The sequence below is a fragment of the Mobula birostris genome, chromosome 8 (assembly GCF_030028105.1).
Source record: "Mobula birostris isolate sMobBir1 chromosome 8, sMobBir1.hap1, whole genome shotgun sequence".
NCBI classification, from domain to species: Eukaryota; Metazoa; Chordata; class Chondrichthyes; order Myliobatiformes; family Myliobatidae; genus Mobula; species Mobula birostris.
In genome coordinates, this window is record NC_092377.1 from 164,580,440 (window position 1) to 164,603,603 (window position 23,164).

Below are 23,164 nucleotides of genomic sequence, written 5' to 3' on the forward strand. Positions count from 1 at the left end.
ATGGGATTTGACAATTGGGCATCAAGCACAAATCTCATATTTAATAACTCAAACCTATTGTTGAAAATCTTGAGCAGCACCCACAAAATGTTGGAAAAATTCAGCTGGTCAGTCAGTACCTGTGGAAGGAAATGAATAAGTGATGTGGTGTCTGAGACCCTTCAGGCCTGGAGAGGAAGGGGACAGAAGCTAGACCAGGAAGGGGAGGGGTGGGGGAAGAGTACAAGCCAGCAGGAGATGGGTGAGACCAAGAGGGTTGCTGGTTGGTAGAGGAGGGGAAATTAAGAAAGAACCTGGGAGGTGATTGATGGAAGAAGTAAAAGGGCTGAAGAAGAAAAATATCTGAAGGACAGTGGGCCATGGAAGAATGGGAAGGAGGTGGGGCAGTAGGGAGGTGAGGAGAAGCAATGGGAAAAGAGGAGGGAGAAATTACTGGATTTTGAAGAAATCAATGGTTTTGTTATCAGTTTAATATTATATTCTATCCTGAGGCTGTGCCCTTTTGTCCTAGACATCCCCCACCATGAGAAACTAGGGGTTTGGTGGTGTCACGTACCCCGTCACGGGAATAAAGTACCAGCAGAGATGGAAAACACTTTGGAGTCCAATACTGCTATAAATTAATAATATTTATTAGTAACTATGCAACACAGTGATAGAAATGTAAATAAATCAAACAGGTTAGCAATGATTATATATAAAAGTAAGTAAGTCAGTAAGTGTGGAAATATATGTATGAAAAACCAAGCTTTTTTAAGTCTGGGGTAAAAAGATACAGTCTTACGATGTTGAGTAAAGTTCAGTTCAGTTCGTGGTATTGAGTTGAGTAGTGATGGAGAGAGAGAGAGAGTTGAGTCTTCAGGTGAGCTGTTGCCATCGATCTTCTCATCATCCTCCAAAATCCTTCACAAGTCACCGACTGTGACTTTAACCAGGGGGACCGGTTTTCTTGTGGTGGAGCTATCACCCCGGCAAGGGTGGACACATAGACAACTCCCCACCAGTCAACCCCTTCTGCTACGTTGGAATAGCAATTTGGATCGATCCTCCAAAACCCACTTTCTCCTGTGGGCACAAAATGCTCATTTAGTGTCCGGATCATGTGTCTGAGGTCTGTATCACCTGACCTCCCATTTATTTCACCAGGCTGAGCATCACCTGTCACTCAAAGAGCCCCTCCTCCTTTGTGAAGAAATGCACAAGCAGGCAACAAGTCCTTGGAAGTAACATCAACAATCGGCCTTTGGTCACCATAGCAACTTACGAGCTGCTCGGTGCTGTCTCTAACTCCAAACTCAGTAAAAATCCAAAGTTACTTCCAATGCTTTAAAGTGACAGTCCAACCGTTAATCTTAGTCTCTCTCTCTTTTCAATCAGTTAATAGGAGTACCCCAGGATCTCCTCACAGTGGTTACTGCCTGTTGTGTGTTGGTGTTTAGGGTAGCAATGAAGGTCCTCCATCTCTGGCAGTGTTCATGTCAGTAGGTTCCTCTCAGTTTTCGCTGCTGTCAGGCACAGAAGCTCAGATGGAGACTAAGGACTCAGTCAGGGTTGTTTGCCCTGAACCTGGAGGAGCGGCGGCTCACTCTCAGTCTGGCCTTTGACTGTTTGGCAAGAGCCAAAGCATAAATCCCTGACTCTAGTGAATATCACTCACTGGGTCATTGAGGCACACAAGCCTCCAAACCCTATGACAAGATTTCAATGCAGCCATAGCCAAAACAGGCATTTTCCACTTGGGTTGGGTGAGGGAGAAAGGCAAATAATTTTAAAAGGAAACTTCCTGACTCTGGGAGCGCTGCAAGTGTGGAACGAGCTGTCAGTGGAAATGGGGCATGTGGGTTCAATTGTAACATATCAGACAAGCTGGATAGCTACATGGATGTGAGAGGTTTGGAGGGATGTAGTCAAGGTGCAGTTAGATAGGACTGGGATTTGTTTGTTTATTTAGAGTACAGTAACAGGCCCTTCTGGCCCAGTGCGCCCAATGCAGCCCAGTTACACCCATGTGACCAACTAACCTGTACATCTTTGGAATGTAGGAGTGGCAGAATTGAACTCTGGTTTTAGCACTGTAAAGTGATACATTAACTGCTATATTACTGTACTGTAATGGCATGGAACAAATTTGCCAAAGGGCCTATTTCAGTGCTTTAGGTAGTCTCCAGCCCCTTGGTATGAACATAGAATTCTCCAACTTCTGGTAATTCCCTCTCCCTCCCTTCCTCTATCCCTATGTCACTCTGCCCCTCCCCCAGCTGCCTATCACCTCCCTCATGGTTTGTCCTCCTCCTACTACCCATTGTGTTTTCCCCTATTCCTTCTTCACCTTTCCTGCCTATCACTTCCCTGCTTCCTCTCCCCCACCCCTTTATCTTTCCCCTTACTGGTTTTTCACCTGGAACCTACCAGCCTTCTCCTTCCCACCCTCTCCCCACCTTCTTTATAGGGCCGCTGCCCCCTCCCTCTACAGTCCTGACGAAGGGTTCCGGCCCGAAACGTCGACCGATCTTTTCCACAGATGCTGCCCGACTTGCTGAGTTCCTCCAGCATGTTGTGAGTGTTGCTTTCATGATGGACAGTTGATCCATCATGTCCATCAGTTATCAGAGTTTTTAAAGGATGCATCGAAAAACTAGAGACAGATTTACAACTTTGGTCAGGTGTCGTCACTATGCACAAGGAAATGCCCAAGTATTTTGCTTGGGGGAATTCTGTAGATGAGGATCAGGAGTTGATCATGAAGTAGCCTGCGATTGTGAGTCATTGCGGCTGTCTCCTGACGCGTGTGGCTAAGAAAAGTAAGATGGGCAAAGTACTGAAATAAAATGAGTAATCTGCAGCTCAGTTCGTGACTGTCAGAAATGAGAACTGTTTGCGGGATAGCAGTTTCTAAATGCAGAGAGAAAGGCAAGGGGAATGAGGGGGATGGATGCAGGAAGATTTAATTCCTTGTTGGATTATTTATTCTTGTTGCTAGGTTTCCATGGTGATTTTCCTCATGTGATGTCTCCATGTTCCATGAAGGTCAGGGGTTCCCACACGGTTTTATTCCATGGAGCCTTACCAGTAACCAAGGTGTCCGTGGATCCCAGGTTGGGAACCCCTGATGTAGGTAGTACCTGCAGGAGGTGGAGGAACTCAACAGATTGGGCAACATCTATGGAGGGAAACGGACAGACCTTTCTAAGTTTGTTGATACTGAAGATACAGCATTATCACCTCAGAGTGGAAATCGACAGTGTCTTTAATTGAATGTCCTCTCCCTTAATCCTGTTGTGTGCATTGTCCAACTGTACATACAACACCCTGACAATATGCCTAAACCATTACACTCATCACACAAATACACACAGACACTCTCTCATCCTTTCTCTTCCACCCTCCCCACTCTCTCTCTCTGACCCTCTGCTTTCTCTCACTTTTCCTCTTACCCCCCTCTCCTTCTCCCTCTTCCCCCTTCCTGTCTCCTCTGTCCCAGTCGTCGTGCCCTGTCGCTGTAGAAGAGCCAGTAGAGAGTGGGAGTCTGGCCTCAGACATGATCGGGTGAAGGAGCCTGATTCTGGTGAGCAGTGGAGGCTGATGGGAAACCTGACAGAAGTTTCTAAAGTTAGGAGGTGGCTATACAGAAAAGACAGCCAGTGTCCTTTTACCGGGGTCACAATGTCTAATACCGGAGGGCATGAATTTAGAATGAGGGGGTAAGTTCAATGGAGATGTGCAGGGCAAGCTTTTACACAGAGTGGTGGGTGCTTGGAATGTGCGGCCTGGGGTGGAGATGGAGGCAGATACGTTAGAAGTGATAAAAAGACTCCTAGGCACATGAATATGCAGAGATGGAGGAATATGGGCATTGTGTAAACAGAAGGAGGGGGCTTAGTTTAGTTAAAGTTATTTTATTATCAAAGTCACCACCATCATTATGTGCCGTGTTGTATGACGTGGGTCATCATTACCCCATGACCATGATTGTTCTTGGCAAACTTTTCTACAAAAGTGGTTTGCATTGCCTTCTGACGGGTGAGCCCAGCCGTTACCAATACTCTTCAGAGATTGTCTGCCTGACGTCAGTGGTCACATAACCAGGACTTGTGATATGCACCAGCTGCTCATACGACCGTCCACCACCAGCTCTCACGGCACATGACCCTGATCAGGGGCTAAGCAGGTGCTCCACCTTGCCCAAGAGTGACCTGCAGGCTAGCAGAGGGAAGGACACGTTACATCTCCCTTGGTACAGATGTACTGTATCTCCATCCCAGTGGAGTCCTTGCAAGTTAGTCTGTAGGTCATGGAATCAGTTCAGAATTGAGTTAATTAGTTCTGCGCATCATCATGCACTGTGGAGTCTGTTTCTGAGCTGTACCGTTTTATGTTTCAGAGAAAATAAGAAGATACATCAGTAAATGCACCTGCAATGATCCCCACATATGTGATCTATCTATATCACAGACATTCTAGACAACTTCCTACAAACTGGTGCTTTGTTATAAACTCTAAACTGAGGAATTTTGTCAGATCTTTTTGAAGTTATGCAGACTCCTTTAGTTTGAATTTAAACAGCCAGTATATTAATGACAAGCCAGGCTGTTGCATGACTTCAACACTTACATGTCAAAAATGTTATTGTAAGCGAATTCTTACGGGGTGGGGCAGTTTATAGCTTTAGGTACTGAATACTCCCTGAGCAGATGAGTAGACATGGAGAGAATGTTTCCAATAGTGTGGGAGTCTAGGACCAGAGGGCACAGTCTAAGGCTAGGAGCAACACAGCAGTGTAGTGGTTAGCACAACACTGTGCAGTACAGGTGACCTGTGTTCAATACCTGCCACTGTCTGTAAGGAGTTTGTACGTCCTCCCCATGACTGCGCGAGTTTCCTCCGCGTGCTCTGGTTTCCTCCCACATTCCAAAGACATACCTGTTGGGAGGATAATTTGTCATTGTGAATTGTCCTGTGATTAGGCTAGGGTTAAATCAGAGGCTTGCTGGACAACATGGCTCGAAGGGCTGTATCTCAATAAATAAATAGAGGGGCGTCCCTTTAGAACAGAGATGTGGAGGAATTTCTTTAGCCAGAGGGTGGTGAATCTGTGGAATTCTTCGCCAGTCAGCTGTAGAGACCAAGTCATCAGGTATATTTAAAGCCGAGGTTGATAGGTTCTTTAGTAGTCAGGGTGTGAAACTAACTCCTCATTCAGGGAGGAGGCAGGAGGATGGGATTGAGGGAGATAATAAATCAGCCATGATGGAATGGCAGAACAGACTTGAAGAGCTGAATGGCTCAGTTCCGCTCCTTTGTCTCCTGCTCTTATGGTGTACATTTACAAATGATTTAGACATCGAAGTTTCAGATTCAGATTTATGTAACATGTCTTACATTGAAACATGGTGCAAAATGCACATTGCTTGCATTAACAACCAACACACACAAGAATGTGCTGGGGGCAGCCCACAAGTGTTGCCAAACATTCCAGTGCCAACATATCATACCCACAATGTTGAAAAGAACAACACAGAACACGACAAGCAACAAAACAACAGCAGCGAAGCTTCCTCCCTAACACCCATGCAGATAGACTTCCAAATCCAGGACAGGTGTCCAGACCTCCAGGCTTTGGCCATTGGGTTTCTGGTTCACCTTCAGGCTCCGATCTTTGGTATCAACCCCCAGACTATCCACTCCTCAGTTGTGGCCGCATGAGGCGTCCTCTTATAGGAGATTTTTGATGCCAGTCAAAAATGGCCCAAAACATCGACTGTTTATTCCCCTCCATAGATGCTGCCTGACCTGCTGAGGTCCTCCAGCATTTTGTGTGTGTGTTGCAAACACAAGGAAATCTGCAGATGCTGGAAATCCAAAGCAACACACATACACAAAATGCTGGAGGAACTCAGCTGGTCGGACGGCATCTATGGAAAAGTATAAACAGTTGACTTTTCGGGTCGAGACCCTTCATCAGGACTGGAAAGAAAGGGAAGTCAGAGAAAGAGGGTGGGGGGAGGGGAGGAAGAGGTTCAAGGTGGTAGGCGATAGGTGACACTAGGAGGGGGAGGGGTGAAGTAAAGAGCAGCGATGTTGATTGGTGAAAGAGATAAAGGGCTGGAGAAGGGGGAATCTGATAGGAGAGGATGGAAGGCATGGAAGAAAGGGAAGGGGGAGGAGCACTAGAGGGAGGTGATGAGCAGGTAAGAAGGGAGAGGGAAATGGGAATGGAGAACCTATCTCCTTCCTGTGCATCACCCCTCTCTGGTGTTCCTGCCCCTTTCCTGTTCTGCATTCCGTGCATTGTACCAGTGAAATGGTCTGTCTGAATGGTATGCAAGTCAAGTTTTTAGTCATAGTCATACTTTATTGATCCCAGGAGAAATTGGTTTTCGTTACAGTTGCACCATAAATAATAAATAGTAATAGAACCATAAATAGTTAAATAGGAATATGTAAATTATGCCAGGAAATAAGTCCAGGATCAGCCTATTGGCTCAGGGTGTCTGACCCTCCAAGGGAGGAGTTGTAAAGTTTGATGGCCACAGGCAGGAATGACTTCCTATGATGCTCTGTGTTGCATCTCGGTGGAATGAGTCTCTGGCTGAATGTACTCCTGTGCCCACCCAGTACATTATGTAGTGGATGGGAGACATTGTCCAGGATGGCATGCAACTTGGACAGCATCCTCTTTTCAGACACCACCGTCAGAGAGTACACTGTACACGTGACGATAAACCCATTTTTCTCCCCCGTCCGATCCAATCCTAACTAAGGATCTCGGCCCGATACGCCGGCTGTTTATTCCTCTCCATAGATGCTGCCTGACCCGCGGAGTTCCTCCAGCACTTTGTGTGTGTGTTACTCAAGATTTCCAGAATCTCTTGTGTTTATCTACTTCCATCGTGCATTCTACAATATTTCTACACTTTGCATTGTAGATCATTCTTTATCAATCACATTGAATGATTTGATTGTGATCGACGACCAAAACTTTGCGAGTGAGGGAGGAGAGGTGGCTCTCCTGCCTGTATTCCTCCGCGACACGCCGCCCCTGCCAAAAGCGGGGGACTAGTTGTCTCCAGGTGGAGGAGAGCGGGGCGGTGAGATGGCGGGCGCTGGTTGAGTTCGGACCCGGCGGCAGCCCGCAGGGGACGCGACCCAGTTCAGGCTGAGCATTACTTTCAACAGCGGCGAACAGGTAAGAGAGAGCTATGGGTGAATCCCCGCCGAGTTTAAACTGGAACCGTGTGAATGCTGACTTTCTGTCTCTGCGAACAGTTTAAATTTGCACGGATTTTTAGGCAGCATTTCTCCCTGTATGTTCTTTAAGTGTGTTCCAAAAGCGACGTGTGTTGTATTAAGGCAGGGTCCTGTCTGCTTTAAATGTTCACGTTTGCATTTGCCTCCGCTTTCACATTCTATCACAACAGTCTGGGCGTCCCAGTACTGATCTGAAGAACACAAGCCCTCGCTAAAGGTTGCTAATGTTTGGTTGCGGTTCGGTTAGCAGCCTGGCTTGGCGCTGACAGGGATATCATCGTTATGAGCCCACGGACGTTCCCAAAACAGAATACAGCGCACGCCCACAAATTCTGTGCCGCACTGATTACATTAGTAATTAAATACCCGACTAAACGAATCACTTCTGCCTACACCATTTCCTGCACGTGTATTGAGCCCCTTGAACTCCGGTGCCTCTTCCACCGTCCCTGGGAGGGCGTTCCGGGCTCCAAAGACAAAATGCTGGAGGAGCTCTGCTGGTCAGGCAGCGTCTGTGGAGAGGAATAAACAGTCAACGTTCCGGGCCGGGATGCGTCAGCAGGGCTGGAAAGGAAAGGGGACAGAAGCCGGAATAAGAAACTTAAGAGCTTCTGCAGATGCTGGAAATCCAGAGGGACACACATAAAATGCTGGAGGAACTCAGCAGGTCAGGCAGCATCTGTGGGGGTGGGGGAATGAACCGTCAATGTTGCTGGCTGAGACCCTTCATCAGAAGCCAGAATAAGAAGGTAGGAGGGAGGGGAAGGAGTAGAAGTTTGCAGCTGGTTCCAGGCATCCATCACTGTGTGTTTTAAAAAAAACACTTGATTTATGAGTGTAGTTTTCACTGAGCCCTTCCCATTTTAAATGCTTGCCCTCTGGGAATAACAAATCATCCGTAATGGAACAGCAGAACAGATTCAATGGGCCTAATGGCCTAATTCTGCTATGTCTTATGGTATTAGATATTTAAACTCTGGGATAAAAAAATACACCCTGTCTGCTCTATCTATGCCTCTCATAACCTCCATCAGCTCCACTGTTCCCTCTGAGCTCAGTGAGTGTACGGCCACGCAATAACTGCAATGCTCCTGCGCACGTAGCCTCTGTTGCGTCGCAGCTGGAATTGGACACAACTAGAAAAAGTTTAGGAAACATGAAAGATTTGTTGTATTTCATTATACCCTTCAATTGAAAAATAGACTCAAAAAGTAAGTGATTTTTCAATTTTCATTCTGAATATTCATAGTATACATATTCCAAAAAAAACATATCGAGTGCCATGCATTTTCCAGGTCGTGTAAAAAAATTTCCTGTTCAGAGCAACAGTTGGTCTGCGCAGCTGTTTTTAAAACAAAGAATTAGAGGTAACATTGAACATAGAATAGTACAACACAGTACAGGCCCTTCGGCCCACAATGTTGTGCCGACCCTCAAACCCTGCCTCCCATATAAGCCCCCACCTTAAATTTCTCCATCTCTTAAACTTCACTAGTGTATCTGCCTCCACCACTGACTCAGGCAGTGCATTCCACACACCAACCACTCTGAGTAAAAAACCTTCCTCTAATATCTCCCCTGAACTTCCCACCCCTTACCTTAAAGCCATGTCCTCTTGTATTGAGCAGTGGTGCCCTGGGGAAGAGGTGCTGGCTATCCACTCTATCTATTCCTCTTATTATCTTGTACACCTCTGTCATGTCTTCTCTCATCCTCCTTCTCTCCAAAGGATAAAGCCCTAGCTCCCTTAATCTCTGATCATAATGCATACTCTAAACCAGGCAGCATCCTGGTAAATCTCCTCTGTAAACTCTCCCCTCTCCCCTCAGCCTCTGTATCTGAAGTAGCCCCACCTTCCTCTCCTACCCCTGAGATTGTGGATTCCATGGACTCTGGTGACTGGTAAAGCCCCCATGAGACCCACAGATTTTGATACAGGAGGGTAGGTGGGGCTGGATTAGAATGTTGACCCCTACCCCCTTTAGAACTCCTGCTTTGACTCGGAGCAGTCTTTTCCTCAGTGTCTTCATTGGTACTGGATTATTAATGTCACGTACTAAAATGCAAAGAAAATCTCTTTAGTACAGCACAGCAACAGGCTCCTAGGCCCACAATGTTGTATCGAACCAGCTAAAAGTAAATTTTAAAAAAACAAACACTCATCTCTCCAACCTACACAATGTCCATATCCCTCCATCTTCCTCACATCCATGTGCCTATCCAATCGTCTCTTAAAAGCCTCTAATGTATTTGCCTCTACCATCACACCAGGCATCCACCTCTCTGAGTAAAAAACTTACCCCTCACATCCCCTTTGAACCTACCCCCCTCTCACCTTCAATGCGTGTCTTCTGGTATGAGACATTTCAGCCCTAGGACGAAGATAGTCTCTGTCCACTCTATCAATGCCTCTCATAATCTTATAGACCTCTATCGGATGTCCCCCCAGTCTCTGCCGCTACAGAGGAAACAACCCAAGTTTATCCAGCTTCTGGTTATAGCACATGCCCTCTAATCCAGGCAGCGTCCTGGTAAACCTCTACTGTGCCCTCTCTGATGCCTCGACATCTTTCCTATAGTGGGGCAATGAGAACTGTATGCAACACAGTTTTGTATGGTTTTCTTTCAGATCATTCCATACATGGGTACATTGAGATAGTTGTTTTAAAATGCAGACTATAATGTTGCAGTTACAGAGAAAGCGTAGTGAGCAAATAAAGTATGAAGGCGCGATGGGGATGGATTCAGATATCAAGAGTTCATCTTGATCACAGGAGTCTCATTTTTAAAGTCTGATAACAGTGGGATAGAAGCTGTCCTTGAGCCTGGTGGTACGTGATCTCAAGATTTGATGTCTTGTGCCTGACAGGGGAAGAGTAAATATCTGGGGTGGGTGGGGTGTTATGTTCTTTAGTGGGGCAGTAAAAAGTGTAGACAGAGTCCGTAGAGGAGAAACTGGTTTCTGTGATGTGCTGATGAGCTGTGCCCACAACTGTGGTCTTGGCCAGAGCAGTTACTTTCTGTGGTGCACTTGTAAAAATTGGTGAGGATCAACAGGAAGCTGCTGATTTCCTTGGCCTCCTGATGAAGTATAGGCATTGACAAGCTTTCTTGCCTGTAGCATTCTTGATGTGGCTGATCCAGGACAAACTGATGATATTTATATCTCCCGGTCTATGCCAGCTCCCAATAGTGCTCTTAAACGTTCAAAGTAAGTATGTATCACCGTATACTACCTTGGTTTTCATCCCATCAACCAATCCCCTTCCAGGTCTCCTTGTTTCCCTGAATTCCTGCGATTTATTTTCCCTCACATGCCCCTCAACTCCCTATTGGTTCCTTTGCCCCGAAGGTGTAATTTATAGTGGCCAGTCAGGTTCATTTATTTATCACAGGTACATTGAAGCATGCAATGAAATGCATTGTTTGCATTAACAATTAACACACCCGGGGATGTGCTGGGGGCAAGCCGCAGGTGTTGCCACGCATATATCGGCACCAACATAGCATGCCCACCATGTTCGGCAGAACAACATGGGCAGCTACAGCAACAAAACAAGATCCACCCACCCACTCTCACGCACAGGTAATTCCCCTACCCAGGATAGGCCTCCTGTGGACTCATGGGCATTGGGCCTCCAACTTACCCAATGGACTTCCAGACTGGCAGACCCAGGGCTTAGACCTCCGAACTCGCTGACCCCCGATTTAACCCTAGCCTAATCACGGGACAGTTTACAACGACCAGTTAGCCTACTAAGCAGTACACCTTTGGTCTTTGGGAAGAAATTGGAGGACCCAGAGCAAACCCACACGTTCCTTAGGGAGGACGGACTTACAGATGATGTCAGAATTGAATTCTGATACCCTGAGCTGCAATAGCATTGTGCTAAAGAACAGATGGTGTCACTTTCACTGATAGTGCCAGGTGTGAGTCCTTGAACATCCCATCTCCTGAAGTCCAAGGAACCAGTTGTCATCTTCAACTAACAGTGGTGAGCCCGGACTTTTCTCTTTGAGGAGAAGGAGGACGGGAGGTGACTTGACAGATGTACAAGATGATTAGTAAAGGCATCCGTTCGTCTTGCGAGACCATGGATCTGCACCTGGAAAGTCTTCACTCTCCAGGGCACAGGCCTGGGCAAGGTTGTATGGAAGACCGGCAGTTGCCCATGCTGCAAGTCTCCCCTCTCCGCGCCACCGATGTTGTCCAAGGGAAGGGCATTAGGACCCATACAGCTTGGCACCAGTGTCGTCGCAGAGCATTGTGTGGTTAAGTGCCTCACTCAAGGACACAACACACTGCCTCGGCCGGGGCTCGAACTCACGACCTTCAGATCGCTAGCTGAATGCCTTAACCACTTGGCCACGTGCCCACACATACAAGATGATTAGAAGCATAGGACGAGTGGATAGCCAGCACCTTTTTCACAGGGTGGTAATAGTATAACCAGAGGATATAATTTTGAGGTGATTGGAGGAAAGTATAGGGAAGTTGTCAGAGGTAGGCCTTTTTTACACAGTAGTAAGTGTGTGGAACACCCTAGCAGGGGCGGTGGTAGGGGCAGGTACATTAGGGAGAATTAAGAGATTCCTAGATAGGCACATGGATGGATTAATGAAAAATGGAGGGTTATGGGCTGCGTAGCACGGAAGAGTTAAATTGATCCGAGAGTAGGTTTATAAAGGATGAATGAAAAAATTAAAAACCTATGTGGGAGTAAAGCATTAAATTCCAATGACCAATGAGATCCTCTCAGAATCACAGTGTGGATTCTTGCCAATCAGAAGGCAGAATAGCATCTTCACCGGTCAGACAGATCCCAGCGAGCAGCACGGAACAACGTGAGTGGCCAAGTAGTCCAATGTGCAGAACACAGACTGTGGAAGAGTGCAGCAAAGAGGCAGCCCTTCGACTTGTGATGCCTGCACAAAATCAAAGTCATTTATATTCGTAACCTATAGTAATCTTGGTGTCTTGAGTGGAAGTGAATGATGCCTATGCAATTCCTTGAAGAACATGGGAGGTCTCCCGTTCTCTGGATAGCCAGGAAAACACTTGTCTCTTAAGAAACAAAACTTGCAGATAGACAATAGGTGCAGGGGTAGGCCATTCGGCCCTTCGAGCCAGCACCACCATTCACTGTGATCATGGCTGATCATCCACAATCAGTACCCCGTTCCTGCCTTCTCCCCATATCCCTTCACTCCGCTATCTTTAAGAGCTCTATCTAACTCTTTCTTGAAAGAATCCAGAGAATTGGCCTCCACTGCCCTCTGAGGCAGAGCATTCCACAGATCGACAACTCTCTGGGTGAAAAAGTTTTTCCTCAGCTCCGTTCTAAATTGTCTTCCCCTTATTCTTAAACTGTGGCCTCTGGTTCTGGACTCCCCCAACATCGGGAACATGTTTCCTGCCTCTAGCGTGTCCAATCCCTTAATAATCTTATATGTTAACTTGTTAATATGTTAACTTGATCTTTTAACTTGTTCAATATTTGCTCACTACATCATAAAAATGGCTTGACTTCCCAAAGAATTGTCAAACCATGCATTTCACTGTATGTTTGATGTCATTATCATTATCTGCCATAGTGTACGACGTGGCGATCATGGTCTTTCCACGACCGTGAATGTTCTTTGGCAATATTTTCTGCAGAAATCATTTGCCATTGCTGCCTTCTGGGCAGTGTCTTTACAAGACGGGTGACCCCAGCCATTATCAATACTCTACAGTGATTGTCTGCCTGGTGTCAGTGGTCGCATAACCAGGACTTGTGATATGTACCAGCTGCTCATACGACCATCCACCACCTGCTCCCGTGGCTTCACGTGACCCTGATCGGGGGCAAAGCAGGTGCTACACTTTGCCCGAGGGTGACCTGCAGCCTGCGGGCTAGCGGAGTGACGGAGCACCTTGTAACTCCTTTGGTAAAGCCGTATCTCCACCCCACCACCCGGATGTTTTGATGTCCGCGTGTCAAGTAAAGCAGATCTTTTTAATCTGAGCTTTATAGACGGACATGTCTCAATTGGCAGCTTTGGCCCTCGGACCAGAAGTTGGGTACTTTCGGGCTCACTTTCAAAGACTCTACAACTTGTGCTCTCAGTATTGTCTGTTATCTATCACCTTAGTTAATTTTTTTTGTATGTGCACAGTTGTTCTTTTGCACATTGGTTATTTGTCAGTCTTTATTTGTGCGGAGCTTTTCATTGTACTTTTGTAGAAGAAGTACAATAGAATCAAAATTTAAAGTAAATTTTATAATCAAAGTACTATCAAAGTACATATTTGTCACCATATACAACCCTGAGATTCATTTTCTTGCAGGCATACTCAGCAAATCTATAGAATTGTAACTATAACAGGATCAATGAAAGATCAACCGGAGTGCAGAAGACAACAAACTGGCAAATGGAATATAAACAAAGAGCAATAAATAACAAGAACATCAGATAATGAGATAAAGAGTCTTTGAAGTGAGATCATTCATTGTGGGAAACATCTCAATGGATGGGCAAATGTGTGTAGTTATCCCCTTTTGTTCAAGAGCCTGTTGGTTGAGGAGTAATAACTGTTCCTGAACCTGGTGGTGTGGGACCTGATGGTTGACGGGTAATAACTGTTCCTGAACCTGGTGGTGTGGGACCTGATGGTTGAGGGGTAATAACTGTTCCTGAACCTGGTGGTGTGGGACCTGATGGTTGAGGGGTAATAACTGTTCCTGAACCTGGTGGTGTGGGACCTGATGGTTGAGGGGTAATAACTGTTCCTGAACCTGGTGGTGTGGGACCTGATGGTTGAGGGGTAATAACTGTTCCTGAATCTGGTGGTGTGGGACCTGATGGTTGAGGGGTAATAACTGTTCCTGAACCTGGTGGTGTGGGACCTGATGGTTGAGGGGTAATAACTGTTCCTGAACCTGGTGGTGTGGGACCTGATGGTTGAGGGGTAATAACTGTTCCTGAACCTGGTGGTGTGGGACCTGATGGTTGTAGGGTAATAACTGTTCCTGAACCTGGTGGTGTGGGACCTGATGGTTGAGGGGTAATAACTGTTCCTGAACCTGGTGGTGTGGGACCTGATGGATGAGGGGTAATAACTGTTCCTGAACCTGGTTGTGTGGAACCTGATGGTTGAGGGGTAATAACTGTTCCTGAACCTGGTGGTGTGGGACCTGATGGTTGAAGGGTAATAACTGTTCCTGAACTTGGTGGTGTGGGACCTGATGGTTGAGGGGTAATAACTGTTCCTGAACCTGGTGGTGTGGGACCTGATGGATGAGGGGTAATAATTGTTCCTGAACCTGGTGGCGTGAGGCTCTTGTACCTTCTTCCTGATGGCAGCTGTGAGTAAGGAGCATGCCCTGGATGGTGGTGATCTCTGATGCTGGTTTCCTATGGCAGAGTTTCACGTTGATGTGTTCAATGGTTACCTGCGATTTGTGGGCTGATTCCACTATCTTTTGTTTGATTTTCCATTCAAAGGCATTGGTGTTCCTATACCAAGCCGTGGTACAGCCTGGCTCCACTACACATCTATAGAAGTTTGTCAAAAGTTTGTAAGTGCCTGGGCGAGAAAATGAATCTCAGAGTAGCATATGGTGACATACACGTATTTGATAATAAATTTACTTTACACTTTTGAACATATGTTGAACATCTTCACGTGACCCTATGGGTGTATGAACCGAGTCAAGTCAAGTTTATTGTCATTTAACTCTATACATGCATGCCATCAAATGAGATGTTTCTCTGAACCAGGGTGTAAAGCACAGTAATACACATAACACATGATAACTTATTTTAAAAAGGATAAAATCTACTGATGAATTATGCATAAACAAACTAAAGCACATAAATTATTGTAAGGTACGGAACAGATTAACCAGTGACACTTTGAATGTGACACTCACAACACGCTGGAGGAACTCAGCAGGTCGGGCAGCATCCGTGGAAACGATCAGTCAACGTTTCGGGCTGGAACCCTTCGTCAGGACTGAAGAAGGAAGGAGCAGCGGCCCTATAAAGAAGATGGGGGGAGGGTGGGAAGGAGAAGGCTGGTAGGTTCCAGGTGAAAAAGCTGTAAGGGGAAAGATCAAGGGGTGGGGGAGGGGATAGGCAGGAAAGGTGAAGAAAGCATAGGGGAAAACACAATGGGTAGTGCAAGGAGGCGGAACAGATTATTTTGCGTTTACTTTGAATGTGATGTGGCAGGGAGTTCAGAAGCCTAATGGCCTGAGGGAAGAAACTGTTTCCCACCCTGACTATTCTTGTTTTTATACGTCGGAGTCTCCTGCCTGATGGTTGAAAGTCAAAGAGGATGCTGGATGGATGGGTGGGAAATGATAAGGGCCTTTAGTATTTGATCACCTTTGTTTTATTCACTGTTCTTACATTTTGTTTTTCATGTTAACACCCTTGGTATAATTGGCAGGGAGTTGAGCAATTCAGCAAATTGCAGAGTGTCTCTGCCAACAACAGGAAAAATGAGCCTGGGGCATTTGACCGGAGTTTGTATTTGTGCAGCAAGATAAGAATTGTACCATGTAACTGCAAAGCTGCTTATTCAGCAGTTTCTGGGTTCGTCAGTGACTGTTTATTGAGCCGCAGAAGATTTACTGCTTCTGTAACTGAAACCACTTGTTCCTTTCAGCAGGCGGAGGCCGTACACATTAGCGCAAGTTGCGGCTGCATGGTAGCACAGTGGTTAGCACAACACCCTACAGTACCAGTGACCCTGGTTCAATTCCCATCACTGTCTGTGAGGAGTTTGTATGTTCTCCCCGTGACCGCGTGGGTATCTTCCGGGTGCTCCAGTTTCCTCCCGCAGTCCAAGGATGTACCAGTAGGTAGGTTACTTTGTCACTATAACTTGTCCTGTGGTTAGGCTAGGATTGAATCGGGCATTGATTGCTGGCCGGTGCAGCTCCAAGGGCCAGAAAGGGCCTATTCAGTGCTGTATCTCAATAAACAAACACGAGATTACGGAGATGCCGGAAATCCACGGTAACACTCACAAAATGCCGGAGAAACTCTGCAGGTCAGGCTGAATCTATAGAGGGGAATAATAAACAGCTGACATTTCAGACTGGAAAGGAAGGGGTTAGTTGGTGGGGGAAGGGGGAAGAGGGGGGAAGGGAGAAGGTGGGGGAGGGGGAAGAAGCAGGGGAGGGGGGAAGGGAGAAGGTGGGGGAGGGGGAAGTGTACAAGCTGGCAGCTGACAGGTGAGACCAGATGAGGGAGAGGGTGGGTGGGTAGCAGGGTTGAGGTGAGAATCTGGGAGGTGATAGGTGGAAAGGGTAAAGGGCTTGGAGATGGTCACCAATGGATGTTTATGATGGGAATGTACCTTGCTTTGGACTCAGGAACATGAGATTCTGCAGGTGCTGGAAATCCACAGCAACACACACACAATGCTGGAGGAACTCAGCAGGTCAGGCAAGATCTATGGAAATGAATAAACAGTTGACTTTCAGGCCATAATTCTTCATCAGATCACGTGCCACACTCTGTTTTTATACATGTCACTTAACTTTCCTCCACTCACCCTAAAAAGATGTCCTCTGATGTTGGCCATTACCAAATGGGGAGAGAGTCTCAGGCTGTCCATTCAATCTGTGCCTCTTATCATTTTGTACACTTCTATCAAGTCACCTCTCATCCTCCTCCACTCCAAAGAGAAAAGCCCTTTCCTTCATACTGTTACTGTGCTTCCTCAAGCTGTTCCCTTGGTGGCTCATTTCTAGTTACAGATCACTGTGGGTGGAAGAATTTGCCCCTCAGTTCTTCTTCCCTCCCCCACCTTAAAGATTAGATTTCCCAAACCAGCTCCTGTAAACTGTCTTCCTTTTCACTTAAACTGTGTTGTTCCCTCGAATGTGTTCTTAGCCACATCTCCTCTGTTTCCTACTTGCCCGCTCGTGACCTCGACCTCCCCGTGCCTCCGTACTGGAATGAGGAGAAGGCTCCCCTCAATTTTCCCCTTTCTCCTTGGCCACCACACACTCACGGATTATCCACCGTAATCTCTGCTGCATTTTATGGGATTCCAGCTGATCGGCTGCTTCCAACAGGGTTTCTGTTCTCCCAGTTTCCACCTACATTGTATTACAGTACAGAAGCAGGCCCTTTGGCCCATCTGGTCCATGCTGACCAAGATTATCCCAGCTAATTCCACCACGGGTAATGGAACCTGATAGACTAAAGCAGAGACTGATAGCTTCTTTATTAGTAAGGGTGTCAGAAGTGACGGGGACAGGGCAGAAGGAGGAAGGTAAAGATTAGCTTTATTTGTCATAGGTACAACGAAGTATACAGTGAGAGGAAAGAGGAGGAAGTTATGGGGAAATGGGTTTGACAGGACTGCTGTGAGAGCTGGCATCTATTTGATGGGCTGAATGGCTGCATTATTATGGAATATGTAACTCCCTCTTCTCTTCTAACAATCAGTGGGCTGCACAATCCAGTGCTGTTAAAGAGAAATCTGACAATCCTTTTATTTTCAGAATTTAATTTTATTTAAGAATAAGGGGTCATTAAAAAAAAATCTTTTTGGAAGGTTGGAAACAGAGTCTTTGAATATCTTTAAGGCTGAGTTAGACTCATGATAATCTTTATCAGGTTCATTGGGATACTTAAAATATACTATAAATTACAATGAGAAGTGAGTGAATGAAGTCTCCGTTAGTCAGGATTGACCATGAATGTTGTGTCCTAGCTGTCTAGATATGCCAAGCGTGGGCAGTACGATATGGAGAGCAAGCTGTTGCCCATGCCCCCTCCATGCACCTGATGAGCCCAAAGGAACAGCAGACGCCGATACAGTTTGGTACCTACGACGTCACAGGTGCTGCCAGTCGGTGTTGAGTTCAACATAGGATTGCCTGAGGGACTCCAGCTCTGGATCTTTCCCTCAGGTTTTATTCCTGAAGTCTTCCCCATCAGTGGGTAGGGCCACAATGCAGCAGAGGCTTAAGATCAGAGTTTTCCTTCTCCTGGATGAGCTGCCGACCACAGCAGAAGAGCCCCATCTGCCCGAAGTGACCAGTTTTAAGGCACCAGTAATCCAACTTTACCCCTTCTCCTGTCAGTAAAAACGGTTCCATCAGACCTAGTAGCTAAGCCACATGTGAAGGCCAGGAGCCGGACTTGGCTGTCAGAGGCTGTTTGAGATGCACGCCATTGGGAGCATTTAATAGGCAGTGGGAGCTCATGACCACTATCGGCTGTAACAACCTTAAGGAGCCAATGAGAAATGTGTACTGTATTAAAAATTCAATAAGTAGTGCTTTCAGTCTGCTGAAGAGATCGGAATCTTCAGTAGTCTGTGAGGACGAAGGGCCCCTGACCACACTCCCCACCCTCCAAAAAATTAAACCCTTCTTCCTTTGTGTTAAGTTTGTTACTGCTACCATTTGCATACAAGTTTAGAGGTCTGGTTCTGAAAGGTAAACGTGTAACAATAACATTTGCATCATTTTCATTTGGGTAGCATGTTCAGACATATCCGGGCGGTGGTTTTAAAAGATCATCTTGTGCAGTTCCAGTTTGTGTTTGACCACACGAGGCCAAGTTCGGACTCCGGTCACCAAACACTGGAGATTCTGCAGGTGCTGGAAATCCAGAACCACATACACTGAATGCTGGAGATGCTCAGGCCAGGCAGCATCTATGGAGGGAGGAGAATGTCTTCACCCTATAAACACGAGATTCTCCAGATGGTGGTAATCCAGAGCAACACACAAAATGCTGGAGGAACTCAGCAGGTCAGGCAGCATCAACTTCCTCAGGACTGGAAAGGAACAGGGAGGATACCAGAATAAAAAGGTAAGGGCGAGGGAGAGAGATTAGCTAGAAGGTGACAGGTGAAGCCAGGTGGGTGGGAATGGTCAAGGAGTGGAGAGAAAGGAATCTGATACAAGGGGAAAGTGGACCATAAGAGACATCACAGCAGCTTAGTGGTTGGCACAACGCTATATCTGGGTTCAATTCCCACCACTGCCTGTAAGGGGTTTGTACATTCTCCCCTGTGACTGTGTGGGTTCTCTCTGGGTGCTCCAGTTTCCTCCCACAGTCCAAAGACGTACCAGTTGGTAGGTTAATTGGTCATTGTAAATTGTCCCGTGATTAGGCTCGGGTTACATTGGAGCATTGCTGGGTAAAGTGGCTTGAAGGGTTGGAAGGGCCTACTCTGTATTCAATCTAGATAGATAGAGTGCCCATCAAATGGATTCACACCCTTGGAAATTTTTGTGTTTTTTTGTTTTACAGCATTGAATCACAGTGGATTTAATTTGGTTTTTTTGACACCGGTCAACAGAAAAAGGCTCTTTCGTGTTAAAGTGAAAACAGATCTCTACAAACATAAAACACAAAATAATTGATTACATAAGTATTCACCCTCTTCAAGTCAGTATTTAGTAGATGCAGCTTTGGCAGCAATTACAGCCTGAGTGTGTCTAGACGCACTCTTTATCAATTTTGCACACCGGGACACTGCAATTTTTCCTCATTCTTCTCTACAAAACTGCTTAAGCTCTGTCAGATTGCATGGGGATCATGAGTGAACAACCCTTTTCAAGTCCAGTCACAAATTCTCAGTTGGTTAGAGGTCTGGACTCTGACTTGGCCACTCCAGGACATTAACTTTGTTGTTTTTAAGCCATTCCTATGTAGCTTTGGCTTTATGCTTAGAGTCATTGTCTTGCTGGAAAACAAGTCTCCAAGCTGTATTTTGCTGCATTCATTTTACCCTCTACCTTCACAAGCCTTCCAGGGCCCACTGCAGTGAAGCATCCCCACAGCATGGTGCAGCCACCACCTTGCTTCACAGTAGGGACAGTGCATTTTTGATGTGTGGTGTTGACTTACGCCAAACATAGCATCGAGTCTGATGGCCAAGAAGCTCAATTTTGGTTTCATCATACCAGAGAACCTTCTAGCTGACTTCAAAGTCTCCCACATGCCTTCTGGCATACTCTAGCCAAGATTTCATGTGAGTTATTTTCAATAGTGGCTTTCTCTTTGCCACTCTTGCATAAAGCTGTGACTGGTGAAGCACCCGGGCAACAGTTGTATGCGTAGTCTCTCCATCTCAGCCACTGAAGCTTGTAACTCCTCCAGAGCTGTCATAGGTCTCTTGGTGGCCTCCCTCACTAATCCCCTCCTTGCACGGTCACTTAGTTTTTGAGGACAGCCTGCTCCAGGCAGATTTACAGCTGTGCCATATTCTTTCCATTTCTTGATGATTGACTTAACTGTACTCCAAGGGATATTCAGTGACTTGGAAATGTTCTTGTATCCATCTCCTGACTTGTGCTTTTCAATAACCTTTTCACAGAGTTGCTTGGAGTGTTCTTTTGTCTTCATGGTGTAGTTTTTGCCAGGATACTGACTCACCAGCAGTTGGACCTTCCAGATACCGGTGTATTTTTAATACAATGAATTGAAACACCGTGTCCGTACACAGGTGATCTCCATTTAACTAATGATGTGACTTTAAAAACCAATTGGCTGCACCTGTGATTACTTGGTATGTCATTAAAGGGGGTGAGTACTTATGCAATCAATTATTTTGTGTTTTATATTTATAATCAATTTAGTTCACTTTGTAGAGATCTGTTTTCACTTTGACATGTAAGTTTTTTTCTTTCTGTTGATCAGTGTCAAAAAAGCCAAATTGAATCACGGTGGATTTAATGTTGTAAAACAATAAAACATGAAAACTTCCAGGGGTGGGTGTGAATACTTTTTCTAGGCACTGTGGATAGATGGATTGAGGAGGGTGGGTGGGTATAGGGCTGGAGGGGGAGGAATCTAATGAGAGGAGAGTAGACCGTGGAGAAAGGGAAGGAAGAGGGGACCCAGGAGGAGGTGATAGGCCAGAGTGGAGAATAGAAGAAGAGGGGAGAGGGAGGGAATTATTTTTACAGGAAGGAGAAATCGATATTCGTGCCATCAGGTTGGAGGCTACCCAGATGGAATATAAGGTGTTGCTCCTCCACCCTCAGGGTGGCCCCATCTTGGTAGAGATTTGTTTCCACTTTGACACGAAAGAGTCTTTTTCTGTTGATCAGTGTCCTTGGGACTGGAAAGGAACGGGGATAAAAGGTGGGGCAAGGAAATGGAGGACAAGCTAGAAGGTGATAGGTGAAGTCAGGTGAGGGAGAAGGTGACACAAAATGCTGGAGGAACTCAGGTCGGGCAGCTTCTACAGAGAGGAATGAACGGTTGACAGTGTGAGCCGAGACCCTTCATCGGGGAAGGTGGGTGGGGTAGGGGGATGAAGTGAGAGGCAGGGAGGTGATGAATTGATAGGTGGAAGAGGTAAAGGGCCGAAGAAGGAATCTGATAGAGGGCATTGGACCATGGGGGAGAGGGAGAAGGAGGAGAACCAGAGGGAGGTGATGGGCAGGTCACAAGGGGAGGTAAAGGGATGAGAGGGCCACCAAAATTTTGGACACAACAGTTTCTGCAGATGCTGAAAATTCAGAGCAACACACTGAAAGCGCTGGAAAAACTGAACAGATCAGGCAACATCTAATCCTCATTCTGACCTCGTCTCTTCTCACCTCCCCCTGGTGTCCATCTTCCTTCCTTTTCTCCTTCCACTCTCCTCCCATATTGGATTCCTTCCTCTCCCCTTTACCTTTCATACCCACCTGGCATCACCGGTCATCCTCCTGGAATCCTCCTTCCCCTCTCCTCCCACTTCTTTATCCTGGTGTCTTCCCCTTCCTTTCCAGTCCTGATGAAGGGTCTTGTCCCAAAATGTTGACTGTTCATTCCTCTCCATAGATGCTGCCTAACCTGCTGAGTACTTCCAGCATTGTGTGTGTGTTACTTTAGATTTCCAGCATCTGTAGAATTTCTCATGTTTATCTCTGAAGGGGAATAAGCAGTTGATGTTTCAGGTTGAGACCCTTCATCATGACTGGAAAGAGATCCTCCAACCAGCGGGTTGAGTGTAAAGCAGATGACTGGATTCCAGGGTCCAGGCATTGGGATGAGGATGTACAACCATCTCCATAGCAACTAAAATGTCCTGGTTTACAAGAGTCAGGGCTGTGTAAATGTGAGTCGGTCGATCAGCACAGATCAGATCAGAACTGTGATTAGCATTGCTCTAGGCACTGGGGAGGGGAACTGTAATGCATTCCTGACTGGGACATCTCACAACCACTATTTACATCTTTAACATCCCCAACACAAAGAAAGGAGGTCATAAACACAGGAGATTCTGCAGATGCTGGAAATCCAGAGCAACATGCACAAAGTACTGGAGGAACTCAGCAGGTTGGGCAGTAGCTATGGAAATGAGTAGACGGCCGATGTTTCAATAGCCCTGCGGAACAGTTTCAGCCCGAAACGTTGACTGTACTCTGCCTGACCTGCCGAGTTCCTCCAGCATTTTGTATGCGTTGCTCTGGATTTCCAGCACCTGCAGATTTTCTCTTGTCTGTGAGTTGATGCTTTTAGCTGAGACCCTTCATCAGGGCTGGAGGTGAAGGGGGCAGGAGCTGGGGAGAGGGGAAGAGTACAAGCTGGCAGGTGATCAGTGGGACCAGGTGAAGGGGGTAGGTGGGTGAGATCCATCTTGCAGGCATACTCAGTAAATCCCTGAAACGTACAGAATCAATGACAGAAGGCAGCCAACAGAACAGACAACCAATGTGCAAAAGACGACAAACTGTGCAAATATGAAAGAAAAAAAGAAATAATAATAATACTAAATAAATGAGCAATAAATATAAAGAACATGAGGTAAAAAGTCCTAGGTTGTAGGAACATTTCAGGAATGGGGTGAAGTTGTCCACACTGGTTCAAGAGCCTGATGAGTGAAGGTTAATAACTGTTCCTAAACCTGGTGGTGGGAGTTCTGAAGCTTCTGTACCTTCTTCCTGATAGTAGCAGT

At 46.3% G+C, this 23,164-nt stretch overlaps 1 long non-coding RNA gene across 1 annotated transcript in view; it reads left to right on the forward strand.

Moving 5' to 3' along the window:
• The first annotated feature begins 7,098 nt into the window (after nucleotides 1-7,098).
• LOC140202351 (uncharacterized) overlaps nucleotides 7,099-23,164 on the forward strand; it is a 29,112-nt gene continuing 13,046 nt past the window's right edge. The window contains exon 1 of the long non-coding RNA XR_011887080.1: nucleotides 7,099-7,186. This is a non-coding gene — a long non-coding RNA (uncharacterized lncRNA). The remainder of the gene's footprint in view (nucleotides 7,187-23,164) is intronic.